Raw genomic sequence first — 15837 nt, 5'->3', positions numbered from 1 at the left:
TGCTATATGATGGTTTGCATTTCTTTCTAAATCCACATTCAACTTAAAATCAGTCACAGTGGGAGTATTTATACTCATATTTGAGTGTAAATATGAATTTACACTCATATTTGCAAACACTGCAAATCAGTGGATTTTTTTCCCTTCAAGTTCTGGCTGATGAACTTTTTTTTTTTAGAATACTCCTGAGTAGGAGTATTATGTGGCATTTCCAGGTAGGACCTTCCCATACAGTGTGCTTTTTTCTCCTTACTGAGGTGAGCACAGACATGTGTGTTGAGATAGAGCACCCATCAGTTTGGATCTCTGAGTCACTATGATGAGTAGAGTCTGTACCCTCCAATCCCAAATTCCAAATCCCATGGACTTGTGGCATGAAATAGAAATAATTTCCTTGCTTTTTTCTTTTTTGTTACCATAACCTATTTTGACTGATAAAAACAATAGTAAAGTATTTCCAAAATTTTGCAGAAAAGTGGTACCATTATAACCCTGTAACAGTTACACTATAGAGTGCTTGGGTGCCATAGTACTGATCTTCATTTTTGCTGACAACTGTCAGGTACAAAGAGAAAATAATGACTATTTCTAAAAATTTCATGTTGCTTAAAGTTTGGGTCACTGGGTTGCTCCTTCAGCTGGTGTCCTTTTATCTATTGTAAAGAATCTATTTCTTAAATCTAATGAATAGAGTTCTGGTGTACTTATTTTCTTATTTGTTACTTACACTTATATAGAAATGTATCTGCTTCATCTCTCTGATGGAGATAGACAGTCAGCACTGTGAAAATTTTTTTCATAATTCTTACATGATCATAGCCCACATACCTCATGGTGAAATTCGAGGGCCAAAAAAATTTAGGCAGTGAGAAAGAGAGATGAGAGGGAGAGAGAGAGGGGAGGCAGGAGTGTGCTTTTAAAGAGGTTGAGAGTGATAGTAGCTCAGAGTTACTCAGAGTTGCATCAGTAACTCAGTAGTAACTCAGAGCAACTCAGAGTTGCATCAGAAAGAAGGTCTGTAAAGATTTTTCATATTAGGGAGATTTTCTTCTTTTGAAAAATGTTTTGTCTTGAATACAGAATTGAGCCATTTTAGTCAACATTTTTTAACAGATTGACTTTGAGGATCTGGAAGCTATTAAGATAGACTTAGTACCATTACAAAGATGGTGAGAACACAAGGATTACAAGAGCATGAATCTGAAAGCCGGAACTGGAGCTAGTTGACCGGAATGAATGTCCCTTTTATTTGGAAATAGAAAAAGGCTGGGTCTGACTGAAAGCATAGGAGAAAACAGGTATGCTGCCTACAGTGTTATTCATTTTTGTAACAGGTCTGACACTAGCTCTCATTACCAATCTGAGAATGAAGACAATTATCTAATTTATTCGGGAGAATTAACCTGAAATTATCCTAAATAACTAAAGCTTTATTAAAATATGTAAATAAAGGTCAAACTTGAATTCTTTATATTACTTTTCAAAAGCAAATAGATCCTGACTTAACATCTATTAAGCTCACTCCCATAAATATGACTTTGATGAGCTTTCTGCATTGTTCAAATACATTGTTTTGTCATTGAATGAAGTCTACTTCTCTTTCCATAGGTAAATAACCTCTCTGCTCACTGGCTCCTTGGCTTCTACATACTTTCTCAAAAGCTCAAATCTCCTCTAATCCAAGTAAATCTTCTACTGACATTCAGTCCTACAAAGAAATATTGCCTGCATTGGCTAAGGTATCATGTTTCATCAGACTTTTCTGTTGTTTTTCTAATCCTAACTGCATTCAAGCAGTTCAATCTCTTAAAAGATTGACAGAATAGTCTGGAGTTGTGGTTCCCAAAGTGCAATAACTAACAAGTTATTTTAAGGAGTCTCTCAACCATGTGGACATCAATATCTGTGTACTGAAAACATGATCTTTATACATACATATTGTGTTTCACATGTATGCAAATATAATTTGATCAATAAATAAGAAATTTACTTTAATAAACTCCTGAATTTGAACTAACCTTTTGAGCATTTGTTCACTCAAAAAATATGGTTTCTACTAACACAGACTTGCTCAATTTTAAAATAGTGCATTTGTAAATATAATTTTAATTTTTTATTAAAAAACAATGTATGCTGTTATATGAGGAGGGCATGGCAACCCACTCCAGTATTCTTGCCTGGAGAATCCCATGGACAGAGAAGCCTGGCAGGCTGCAGTCCATGGGGTCAAAAAGAGTCAGACACAACTCAGTGACTACGCATGCACGCAAGCATGCTATTATATAATTGCCTAGAAAGTTTAATAATAAATAAGACACTCAGTTTAGTTCAGTCTATCAATCGTATCCAACTCTTTGCAACCCCATGAATTCCAGCACACCAGGCCTCCCTGTCCATCACCAACTCCCGGAGTTCACTCAAATTCATGTTCATTGAGTCCGTGATGCCATCCAGCCATCTCATCCTCTGTTGTCCCCTTCTCCTCCTGCCCCCAATCCCTCCCAGCGTCAGAGTCTTTTATGATGAGTCAACTCTTTGCATCAGGTGGCCAAAGTACTGGAGTTTCAGCTTTAGCATCATTCCTTCCAAAGTACACCCAGGACTGATCTCCTTTAGAATGGACTGGTTGGATGTCCTTGCAGTCCAAGGGACTCTCAAGAGTCTTCTCCAACACCACAGTTCAAAAGCATCAATTCTTCGGTGCTCAGCTTTCTTCACAGTCCAACTCTCACATCCATAAACTGGAAAAACCATAGCCTTGACCATACGGACCTTTGTTGGCAAAGTAATGTCTCTGCTTTTCAATATGCTATCTAGGTTGGTCATAACTTTTCTTCCAAGGAGTAAGCATCTTTTAATTTCATGGCTGCAGTCACCATCTGCAGTGATTTTGGAGCCCAAAAAAATAAAGTCTGACACTGTTTCCACTGTTTCCCCATCTATTTCCCATGAAGTGATGGGACCAGATGAAATAAGACATAAATATACATATATATAATGTGTGTGCTACTGTATGTGTTTATTTAAAATATTCAGAAATATTTAGAGATTCCCAACCCTAGGCTATGATTTTTTCCTTCCCTGATTTATCAGCAATTATCCTTCAAATACTCTTCACTTTCCAGATGATGAAATTCTATCATCTGCCGATTCCTTCTTTCTCTCCATGAGATATCATGGATTTACACCTTTGTATTCTTTCTTTTAAAAAAATAATTTTGATTATTTATTTTTGGCTGTGGTGGATATTTATTGCTGTGCAGACTTTTCTCTAGTTGTGACTAGTGGGGGCTACTTTCCAGTTACGAGTGGGGTGCTCAGGCTGCTCGTTGCGGTGGCTTCTCTTGTTACAGAGTGTGGGTTCTAGGACACACAGGCTTCAGTAGTTGCAACCCATGGACTCGGTAGTTGAAGTTCCTGGCCTCTGGAGCAGAGGCTCAGTAGTTGTGGCACACAGGCTTAGTTGCTTCATGGTATGTGGGATCTTTCCGCACCAGGGATCAAATCCATGTCTCCTGGCTTGGCAGGTGGATGCCTCACCTTTGAGCCACCAGGGAAGCCCCATCTTTGTATTCTTTACAATAATTGTAGATGGATTTTCTTAAAGAAAAATATATAAATGTTTTCAAGCTACTGTTTTCAACCAGAAGTCTCTTAAAAAATGTTGACATCAAGAAGGGGTCCTAATGCTTAGAAACATTAGGAACCTCTGGTGGAAGGGAAGAGCCCTAAGGAAGAACTGGGAGGCTTCTACCCTGGCCTCTGCAACAGCATCCATCAGGATGACTGGGAAGCAGCTCCCTGCACCTTTTGTGTCCTAGTTTGCTCCTCTCAGAAATGAATCCTCGTGCTGGACTGTTTCTAGATCTCCTTTCCTGTACTACTGTACTCCACTTGACAAGTAGAAAAAAGTAGTCATGCCTCCTACCTACAGAAATTACCACCCAATTGAGAAACAGGAAGAAAAAAAAAAAGACCACGTGCTAAGGAACTGATGCCTAAGTTGAATGCAGAAGCAGAAAACAAAGTACTAGTAGGAGAAAGAAGCCTTGAACGTGACAGTCTGCAGTTGGAACATAAATGTCAGAGGAGCTTGTGTCAAGATCCAGGGAACACCAACATGGTCCCTAACGTGCAAGGAAAATTGACTTGGCAGGATGATCTAAATAGAATAAGAAAGAGAAAATATGGGAAAGAAAGGCCAAGAAGAAGGTGGTTGTGGTAATTAAAACAGGAAATAACTGAAGCCTGGCTATGTACCCTGGCAAGGAGAAGAGCAAAGAAGGATTATGTTTCACTTAGAGTGTTAGGGATGAATAAATCCATAGTCCTTAATTATTTTTCTTTAAAATAAACTGGCATGTTTGAAATGAGAAGAGATCAAAGTATTTCTGATAAAGAGAAATTCTAAAATAGTTCAGGCAGAGATGAGGCTAGGGGGCTGAAAGATATGAGTTCTGAGTGAATGCAGATTAATCTAAGAAAACAAAAAAATAAAAAGAAAACTCTGAAAAGGCCAAGCAAAATAAACAGTGATTTCAACTGGCTGGCTTTCTTCCTTGCATTTGTGAGTCTAGATAAGGAGCTTTGTGGTGGTGGGAAAGCAATGAAGCTTTAATTGCCTATTAACTGGCTCCTTCTGTTTATGTACTTTCTCTACTCTGTTGTCTATCCCCTGCCTTGGCCACTTGTGCCTATGTTAAACGGGTTCTGATCAGCTTAAAATCACAGGGTAATTTAAGCTGGAAATTTTAGTTAAATCCAGTCAATTCCCCAACATCTTTTCAAAAGGATGAAGGTTTTAATCAGTACAATACAAGCCATGGGGAATATGGGAGAGATCAGGTCAGAATATGGGTCAGAAAAACTATAGAGGAAGTGCTAATGGGATGAGGACGCCTGAGCTTTTTATCTTATTAGTGCTTCCCATGTCAAATTAGCAAAATGGTTCTGGCACTAAAGTGTTGAGATAAAATGTTCATATGCTATGTGTTCCCCAGAAGGATTCTCTATGAGCCTCTTCTAAGGAGATTTGACTTTTCTTCTCTTTTCTTTTTTATCTTCAGAGCTAAGTGTGATTATGTAAGCCAGACACATCTACTTTGTATCCCAGTGACCTCTGTGGAAATACAGCTTCATCAGCAAGGCCACTGCCTTACAAAATTCCAGTGAGCACCATTCACAAAGAATAGGTTGTGAATAGTGCCCCCTGGAGTTGTGCAATGCGATTGTGAGAGCTTTTATCTGGACAGATTTCTTTGTAACTATGAAGTAAAAATATATTCCAGAAGCTGAACCCCTAAAAGAGACTCATTATTTAGAAAAGTGATTTTTGTTTAAATAGCAGGGGTGCAGACCAGTGTCATTGGGTATCTTTCTTATTTTTTAATTGAAGTATAATTGACATAGAACATTATATTAGATTCAGGTGTGGTGGCAATGTTGGAGACCCAGGTTTGATCCCTGGATCAGGAAGATCCCCTGGAGTAGGAAATAGCAACCCACTCCAGTATGCTTGCCTGGAGAATTCTGTGGAGAGGAACCTGTCAGACTATACAGTCCATGAGATCGCAAAGAGTCAGACATGACTGAGCAGCTAACACGTTCACTTTCATTATGTTAGATTGAGTTGTACAGTGTAATGATTTGATTTATATATATTGCAAAATGATTACCACAATAAGTCTAGTTAACATCTTGAGTACCTTCTACAGTACTTATAAGCCAGGCCCCTTTCCTTTCAAAATAATCCTATATTTTGCATCAGATAAGTAATTAGACTTCAATAGAATGTAGTCAGTTATTTTAAAAATCCATTTATTCAATAAATATATAGTAAGAGCTTTTCATGAGCCACATTCATGGTCTTTTCTCAAAGGATGTGATAGAAATAAAGAATTTAGAACAGTGTTAGCTGTGACTACTACTTTTATTTTTCAGACATTCAAAACTCCTTCTTGCCTCAAGATCCTTTTAAAATCTAGTTTCCCTGTATTTTAGAATATTTCTTCCCATCTTTACATGCTTACCCCCATAACTCAATAATAATATATTAAGAGCTTTTCATGTGTCAGACTCACTAGTCAGATCTCAGCTTAAAAAATCACTGTCAAACTATTTCATCTACAGTAATTTTTCTCCCATTTCACTATTTTTACCTGTCTCAGCCCCACATTGGTTTCCCACATAGCACTTATCATCATTTGTCAGGATTTTATTGATTGATTTACTTATTTATTGTCTGGCCCACTGGATGATGGATGATCTCCAAAGTGAGGAAAATGTGTGCACATTATAGGGCCTCAAAAAATCTTTGTTAAAATAAAAATGAGCCAGTGATGGAGAAAAGCACTTAATTTCCCCGAGAAAAATTCAGTATTCAGTTCCCCTGGAAGTCACTCATTTTTTTCTGTGGTTTTGAGTCAAATTGTGAAAGTGATTTTGATGAGACACAGTCATGAATATGTTTACTGATTTCTTTCCAAATCTGGGAGAGGTTTGAATTCAAGACAAGCATGTTGGTATGTAAGTGGTGATTTCCTAGTACTTTGTGGGAGTAGTAACTTCGTAAGACTGATGTGTAAGCTCTTCGTGGTGTCACAGCAAACACCCAAAGCCTAAAGTCCAAATGTGGAATGCTCAATTATTATATATGAACATATTCCCAATTCAAATGCCAACCCGCTCCAGGATTCTTGTTTGGAAAATTTCATGGCCAGAGGAACCTGGCAGGCTATAGTCCGTGGGGTCTCAAATAGTCGAATACTCATGAGCACACATGCATACACACATTCCCGGCTCAATCACACAAGTACAATTTGTGTAAACTACAATATAAATGTATTTGGGTTGTAACTTTTTAGAAAGAGATGATTTCTAGGATGTTTCATTCACCAAGTTTCATTCGACTAGACTCTATCAAGTGCAAAAAATAAAGACTAATATTACCTATGTAATATATAAAACGTATACAGCATTGCTTTGCACCACTAAGATCAATGACGCTTATACTGGTTTGAAATTTTCTCACTGATTAATGTTTAGACCAACTGGGCCATCCAGGTAGTCAGCTAGTTACAACCAGGCAATGCACTGACAGGCTTCCCTGGTGGCTCAGTGGTAAAGAATCTGCCTACCGACACAGAAGACACAGGTTCAATCCCTGGGTCAGGAAGATCCCCTGGAGAAGGAACTGGCAATCCACTCCAGTATTCTTGCCTGGAAAATGCTATGGACAGAAGGAGCCTGGTGGGTTACCATCCATGGGGTTGGAAAAGAGTTGAACACAACTTAGCAACTCAAAACAGCAACAACAAATACACTGACAATATCTGGGACATGTTACAGTGTTTTTTTCACGTTGGTTACCTGACCTCTGTAATTATGTTGTGTCCATAGTTGCTATAGAATGGAATGTATTTCCTCGGAAGAGGTAAATGAATCATTGTTAGGAAGGATGTAATAAGATTATACAGTTTAAACAAAGTTCTTTAGTTGCAAGGGGAAAAAAATTCCCTCAAGTTAGCACAAAAAACTAAGATCATGGCATCTGGCCTTATCACTTCATGGCAAATAGATGGGGAAATAATGGAAACAGTGGTAGACTTTTATTTTCTTGGGCTCCCAAATCACTGCAGATGGTGACTGCAGCCATGAAATTAAAAGATGCTTGCTCCTTGGGAGAAAGCTCTGACAAACCTAGACAATGTATTAAAAAGCAGAGACATCATTTTGCTGACAAAGGTCTGTCTAGTCAAAGCTATAGTTTTTCCATTAGTTATGTACGGATGTGAGAGTTGGACCATAAAGAAGGCTGAGCACCAAAGAATTGATACTTTGGGATCGTGGTGCTGGAGAATATTCTTCAGAGTCCCTTGAAGAGCAGGAATATCAAACCAGTTGATCCTAAAGGAAATCAACCCTGAATATTCATTGGAAGGACTGATGTTGAAGCTGAAGCTCCAATACTTTGGCCACCTATTGTGAAGAGCCAACTCATTAGAAAAGACTGATGCTGGGAGAGATTGCAGGCAGGAAGAGAAGGGGGAAACAGGATGAGATGGTTGGATGGCATCAGCGACTCAATGGACATGAATTTGAGCAAGCTCCAGGAGATAATGGAGGACAGGGAAGCCTGGCATGCTGATGTTCATGGGGTTGCAAAGAGTCAGACACAACCGAGCGACTGCGCAACAGCACAAAGAAACAATTCACTGAAAAGACGTAGTATCTTCAGAGAAATAAGTTGCAGCCAACAGGGAACTGGAGTCCTCTGGGGTTGACATCTCTTCTCTCCATTTCTCTCGTCTCTTTAGTGGCTTGTATATGTCTGTGTCCTCTGGTGCACCTGCTTCACTGTTTCTGCTTCTCTCTGGAGAATGGCATTGGTGCACCATTGCTGATTATGCCTGCGCCACATCTCACTTGACATGACCTTTCGTTTTGTGATGCCCCCTCCCCATTATTTTTTGAATATGTAATTTATTGAAAGTAACTAATTAGTTGATAATACTTGAGTGGATCGGTTCCCCTCAATCAGATAGATGTTCAACTCAGACTTAATCTGTGATGGCTGTGATGTGGAGTCACATGTTAGAGATATGTTTGTCTAATCCAGCCCATTGGCAGGGAAATGGAGAGAGGGACTGATTCTAAGAGAAGGTTGTGTCGGCAGTTCTATACCTCAAAATAAATCTTCTACCTTTACCAACACAAAAAAAAGTCTGTGTAAATGAGAATAAGAGCAGACAAATTTGAAGTGGCTTTTACAAAAATTTAAAATAATGATTTTGGGTAAATGCATCTTTCTTCATGTGTATTTTTCTCTAAATTCACTTTATCTCACTGAATATAAGACTATATCCACTATGTAACATGGCATTTTTTGGATATATAAAGAGCAACAATTTTATTCTAAATAATCTTCATTTTAATTTTTCTCCCATAAATTCATGGGTACGCATTTCTGGGGCAAATTGAGGAAAATTATCTCAATGCTGCCCTCTCATTTCCATCTTTCAAAAGGTCCAAGTCTCCTCAGGCATGATTTCCCTGTCTTAAGTTTCCCTGGATAACTCAGAGCCATTACCCTCCATGATTATCCTTGGTCCACAGTAAATATCTTTCTTTCTCTCTCTCTTTTTTCCCTTCCATCTTTCTCTTTTATCTTCCCAAAACCCATTATTATTTTCTCTAAACAACAATTCTCAGTGTCTTTTGTAGTTACCCAACTGTTGTGAATATTAATGGTATCCTTCAAGGGGTATTATTTATAGCAGGAAATATGAGTCTTTGATCAGTGTTTTTTCTTAAATAAAAACCTCATGCATTGTGGGTAGACTGTATTTCTCTTATCTTGGGTTGGACATTTTGCTGCTCATTTCCATCTTTCCTTACATTACAGAGTTGGAGGCCGTTGGAGACTTTTAAGTTGTTCTTTTTTGAAAGCCTTTTTCCCCTTTGTTATGTGAGCTCTCTAATGCTGGCCCTCTGTATGGTGATGTCTGCCCTGGTTGGAAATCCTTTTGCTACACTCCCTAAAGGCAGCAACTGATTCAGGGGGGAGTGTGTAATTTGTTTTGTACCGTGGAATTCCTGCCATGCCTATATGTATTTAGACCACAGGCAAACCAATAAAGTTGTCATAGAAACAAAGCATTTCATGAATAAATCAATCCATAACAAACTTGTAAACTTCAAACAACCCACTGTGCCTTAACAACACATCCGTTACATACACAAAATAATCATGTTTGTAATGAGCAATGCACAATATTATTCTTTCCCATACATTTGGTCCTGTTTGCCATCTTATAAATATTCCTTAATGTATTTTTATGCAGCCTGTGGATTCCTACTGATCTGAAATGAAATAAGTAACTCCAGCTGGCATAGTAATACTAGAAAAGTACACTTTTTAAAAATGTGGCTGATGGTGAACCTCAGTTCAAACAGTATGCTTCGAATACCTACTCCGATGACCAGAGGGGATTTGAAACCATGGCTAAACAAAGTTTCCTCGTTTTGATCAACTCCAATATTCTTTTTCACTTTTCAGTTTTCTTGTTTGACTCTTAGTACCCTCTTCTGCCTGAAAAGGGTGTCTTTAGGGAATCATGGTTGATGGGAGGAGGGTCAGCTGAGGAGTGGGAGGTGGAGAGTGATTTGCAAGGTGACACTGAGTATTTTAAAAAAGGATGAATGTTCTTTGCCAGAAACCATCAGGACTGGAGTCAAGAAAGAGAGTGCTATGTGGAGGAAAAGAGAATATTATTGTATAAAACTTAAATTCCTTTGCAGACAGTAAAAAGGCAAAGACAGATGTAGAGAAGGAGGTCAGTGTAATACAAGTCCTCTGGGGCTTGCTTTGGCTTCATGAACATAAGAACTTTTCTTATCTTCATTCTGAGTGAAATTCTCTCCTTGGCTATGTTTGGGTCCTGCCTTACAGACGTAGTAGGGTAAAGCAACTTGAGGTTTTTCCTCTGTTCCAGTGAGCTCTGTTAAGGCCTTTGACCTTGGCTAAATTGTGACATCTCAGCCTAATTAGACATCTCTTAATGCCTGTAATCAGAGGAACCTTCTGTCTATATTTGGGGGTTTAGATGTGCATTTTATTTTCCAATAACTGACTTTCACTTTACCATGTTAAATCTTAATTTTTGCCTCCTTATGATATCTGGGATGATCCCATAAGTTTTAAGCCATTGTTAGTTATTAAAATGAAGTCCAATATAACATAGGATTTTTTTTTTTGCATTTCTTTTCCATGGGGATGGTCTTGATCCCTGTCTCCTGTACAATGTCACAAACCTCAGTCCATAGTTCATCAGGCACTCTATCTATCAGATCTAGTCCCTTAAATCTATTTCTCACTTCCACTGTATAATCATAAGGGATTTGATTTAGGTTATACCTGAATGATCTAGTGGTTTTCCCTACTTTCTTCAATTTAAGTCTGAATCTGCTGGATCATCAAAAAAGCAAGAGAGTTCCAGAAAAACATCTATTTCTGCTTTATTGACTATGCCAAAGCCTTTGACTGTGTGGATCACAATAAACTGTGGAAAATTCTGAAAGAGATGGGAATACCAGACCACCTGACCTGCCTCTTGAGAAATTTGTATGCAGGTTAGGAAGCAACAGTTAGAGCTGGACATGGAACAACAGAGTGGTTCCAAATAGGAAAAGGAGTACATCAAGGCTGTATATTGTCACCCTGCTTATTTAACTTATATGCAGAGTATATCATGAGAAACACTGGGCTGGAAGAAGCACAAGCTGGAATCAAGATTGCCGGGAGAAATATCAATAAACTCAGATATGCAGATGACACCACCTTTATGGCAGAAGGTGAAGAGGAACTAAAAAGCCTCTTGGTGAAAGTAAAAGAGAAGAGTGAAAAAGTTGGCTTAAAACTCAACATTCAGAAAACAAAGATCATGGCATCTGGTCCCATCAGTTCATGGGAAATAGATGGGGAAATAGTGGAAACAGTGTCAGACTTTATTTTGGGGGGCTCCAAAATCACTGCAGATGGTGACTGCAGCCATGAAATTAAAAGACGCTTCCTCCTTGAAAGAAAAGTTATGACCAACCTAGATAGCATATTGAAAAGCAGAGACATTACTTTGCCAACAAAGGTTCGTCTAGTCAAGGCTATGGTTTTTCCTGTGGTCATGTATGGATGTGAGAGTTGGACTGTGAAGAAAGCTGAGCACCGAAGAATTGATGCTTTTGAACTGTGGTGTTGGAGAAGACTCTTGAGAGTCCCTTGACTGCAAGGAGATCCAACTAGTCCATTCTGAAGGAGATCAGCCCTGGGATTTCTTTGGAAGGACTGATGTTGAAGCTGAAACTCCAGTAGTTTGGCCACCTCATGCGAAGAGTTGACTCATTGGAAAAGACTCTGATGCTGGGAAGGATCGGGGGCAGGAGGAGAAGGGGACAACAGAGGATGAGATGGCTGGATGGCATCACTGACTCGATGGACGTGAGTCTGAGTGAACTCAGGGAGTTGGTGATGGACAGGGAGGCCTGGCATGCTGCGATTCATGGGATCACAAAGAGTTGGACACGACTGAGCAACTGAACTGAACTGAACATATGATCTTAATCCCAATATTTAATTCACACCTCTCCTCTACCTTTTAAATAAGCAGTGTGGATTTAGTGAACTTTCTTGCTTTTCCTTTACTACTCCAAGGGTTTATGTAGACCCCTGAAACATTTCTTTTCCTAAGGTCTGTTGGATCTGGGCAGGAGGATGGACAGAGACACCTAAGATATTCTTACATTACTGGGCAGATTATTATGCATTGTGGTTTCTGTGCTTCCAGTGGCCTCTATCAAGTGGTGGTTTTGTACAGGTGGTGTGCATGATTTCCTTGGGTTTTCAAAGGCCATCAACCACTGATTACATCCTCATGAATGGGATGTAGGAGTTGTACTGCTGTGTTCCTCCAAAATTCATGTTCACCAGAACCTGTGAATATGACCTTATTTGGAAATAGGGTCTTTGCAGGTGTAACCAAGTTAGGATGAAGTCATCCTGAATTAGGGTAGGCCCTAATCCAATGACTGATAGCTTTGAAAGAAGAAGACACAGACATAGGAGAGGAGTGTGTCATGTGAAAGTGAAGGTGGAGGTTAGAGTGATGCATCTACAAGCCTAGGAACCCAAGGATTTCTGGTAACCACCAGAAGCCAGGAAAAGTCAAGGAAGGATTCTCCCCTTGAGCCTTCAGAGGGGAGCATAGCCTGTCACCCCACTGATTTCAGACATATAGCCTCAAAAACCATAAAAGAATAAAATTTTAAGCCACCCAATTTGTTGCCCTTTGCTATGGCAGGCCTGGGAGAAAAATAATGGGTCCATACCTCAAGCTCCCATTCTAGGTGGGAAAAAAAGAAGCAGATGACATTCAACATCTTTACAAACCAGCTCAGTGTGTTCCAAACAGAAGTCATTCTCTTCCTGTAATTCTGCTCTTCCTTTTGCATCTCTAGTTCAGGACCTGGCATCCTGGCCCTCTATGACTCTAGGCTCACCCTTATAAGTCATCTTCCACTCCCCCCTTTCCCTTAGATCATCGTCATCCCCACATCATTAATTCTTCATTTCTGCAGAGTGACATTCCGATCCTTGAGGTTTATTATACCTTCATGGTTGGCCTTACGGCTGCCTGGCTAGCTTCACCCGTCTACCTCTGCACATGATAACTTTGCTGCTTATGTCATATTCCTTGTAGTTCTTCACCCACCCCAGCAATTGAATCATCTCCTCCGTGCTCTTTCTCTGGGCTCCAATACTACCTGTGTAAGGTAATCACTGACATTTTCTGCTCTGCCTCACTAAATATCAAGGTCATCAAAACAGGCGTTGTGCCCTATTTACCTCTGTTTCCCTTAATGCTGAGCAGAAAGTCTGCTCTGTTTGGAGAAATGAGAGGAAAAATGCATAGTATTAGTAGAAACAGAGCCAAGAGATTAAAGCTCAAGAAAAAGGAGATAAAACTCAAAAAAGACAGAGTAGCCTATCGTAATAGGTTACTTCAGCTCTCCTGGAATTTCAGTTTTCAAGAACCATTAAAGGGATTCATAGGACATGTGTAATAAATACATGATAAACGACAGGACAAATGATAACATACACAGATGGCTTACTATGCATCAGACCTATGCCAAGCACTTAACCTGCATCTCTCATTTAATCTACACAACAGCCTCATGAGAAATATGCTTCCTTTTAATTAATGAAGCAAATAGGGCTTTGAGACATTAAGTCAATTTTCCATGGTCACACACCTCGTAAGTGCTAGGGGTGTAAGTCGGGCTCAGGTGTGTCTAAATCTGAAGATCATGATTTTAACAACTAAGATTTGTCCTGTTATGTTGCACAGTTTCTGATCATTATGGAATATTCTCCTACAGCTGAGAAAGTGCAGCTGCTGAATGCTGTTTTTTTCCCTTATTGGCACAACATCAATCTAAAGTCAGTAAGGAATATCTTCGTTAAGGAATATTCTGCCCAAGTTTCATACCTCAGCAATTTATTTAATCTTTGCATCATGGAGAAGTATGGTAAACATTTTTAGGATACTAAACAGAAACTTTTACATTTATATGATGTGCATTTTCTTAAGCATAAAAAAGAGTTATTATTGAGAGCTGCTATAAGGATAACATGGGGAAAAAAAGGAAAGTATTCATTTCCTTATCATTTTTCTATCTTTTTCTTAAAATGAAAAGTCAAGGAGTTTTCATTGTGGGTTGCATATGCCTTATAGTTTATAAAAATGCCTTCATATATTAACCTCACGTGAATCAAAAGTTCATATTAAGATATATTTCATATAAGATATATTATTAGAAATTATTCACTGGACTAGCAAGTGTGAAGGGTTCAATTGAAAAAGTAACCATTCTGAAGGGTCTTTGTCATTAGGCTGGGCCAGATATTCTGGAACATTGGATGTAAATTCACAAATTCTGAGCAGATATTATGCTCTTGGAATACCCAGCCCCACAGTGGTCAATCAGCAGCCACCTGAGGACCACTGAGCACATCAAGGGCAACTCCATTCCTCAGGGAAGGCACATGGGCTGAGGATAGAATAAAAAGACTTGCTCTGACTTAAAGCCTAACTGAGACTTTAAACTCTTAAAAGTCACTAGATTAAAAGCAAAATCCATACAGGATACCTAAGTACTTATGTACATTTTTTCCTTATTCGTAAGATTCCACAAATTTTCAAAATAGTTTATGAACCAATATGATTAGGAATTTTTTTTTTTTTTACATTAGGACTACTGTGAGGATTCTTTTCAGTTTCAATTCCTGAGTCCTAAAGAGTCTGGCCCAATAAGATTACCTCCTCCTCAGAAGCACCACAAAGCTCAGTCAACTCTAAAAACTGTCAAAGCATTAATAGGCTTTGTCCAATTGCCTTTATTGTAGTTTCACTACTCCAGACTCATTTGGGGATGGTAATTGTGGCTTTTGACCCCTGAAGGAGGTTGCAGGTTTTGAGCAGTGCACAGCAGGCATTTAAGAATATGGACATTTGGTATACTTTGAAGGGCTGTTCGTTCACTGAGGCTCTTCCTTCTTGAAATTGCCATATAGCTATCTTTCCCACTTGAATTTCTGTAAACACTAAGTTAAAAAAAAAAAAAAAAAACTTACCTATTGAAGAAGAGTAATAAATCTTCATCAACTTATTACTCAACTGTCTTTTGGGGGGTGGGAAATGGTCCTTTTTCTACATGAAGGGCATAATCTTAGCTCAGTCTTTGAAGTCTTTGAATGTGTGAAGGAACCAAGTTAACATTTTGGGTCCTCTGACACTAGCTGCTTACAATGGAAAATAATGAGAGTGGGGTTAATAGTAGCTAATTTTCAGAATTGCAGGGACAATTCAACAACTATTCATTTAGTGCAGGGTTTTGGGGTTCCAAGCATTTCATGAAGAGCTTTGCATAAAATATCTTAAACTAATTCTCAAAGTAATCCATGTTAAAAGTGAGGAAATGAAGTCTCAGGTGAAATAATGGTCCAAGGCTCCCAAACATGGTCAATGACAGAACTAGAATACCTCACCAAGTACATTACCTTGCAGACAGCATTCTTAACACATATTAGTCTTTCATGCTCTCATTAGTTTCCAGGAAAAACAAAAGCCCTGTGATACAAAGTTTGACTTTCTTCTCATTTTTCCTGCTCCACCCAACCAGCAACTAAGCAGCTCCTTGGGAACTCACCCTGTGCTTCCCCTCTTTCCAGCTCTCTATCAGAAAGGCGGATAACCTACTGAAAGGAAAATATGGACATTATCT

The 15837-nt window shown here is 38.9% G+C and overlaps 1 long non-coding RNA gene across 1 annotated transcript in view; it reads left to right on the top strand.

Moving 5' to 3' along the window:
- Positions 1-15837, top strand: part of LOC132344871 (uncharacterized) — a 53337-nt gene that overhangs the window by 12652 nt on the left and 24848 nt on the right. The window lies entirely within an intron of this gene.

Source organism: Bos taurus, chromosome 3 (genome assembly GCF_002263795.3).
Source record: "Bos taurus isolate L1 Dominette 01449 registration number 42190680 breed Hereford chromosome 3, ARS-UCD2.0, whole genome shotgun sequence".
Classification (NCBI taxonomy): Eukaryota; Metazoa; Chordata; class Mammalia; order Artiodactyla; family Bovidae; genus Bos; species Bos taurus.
Note: the sequence above shows the minus strand (reverse complement) of the source record. Positions and strands in the feature narration are given on the sequence as shown.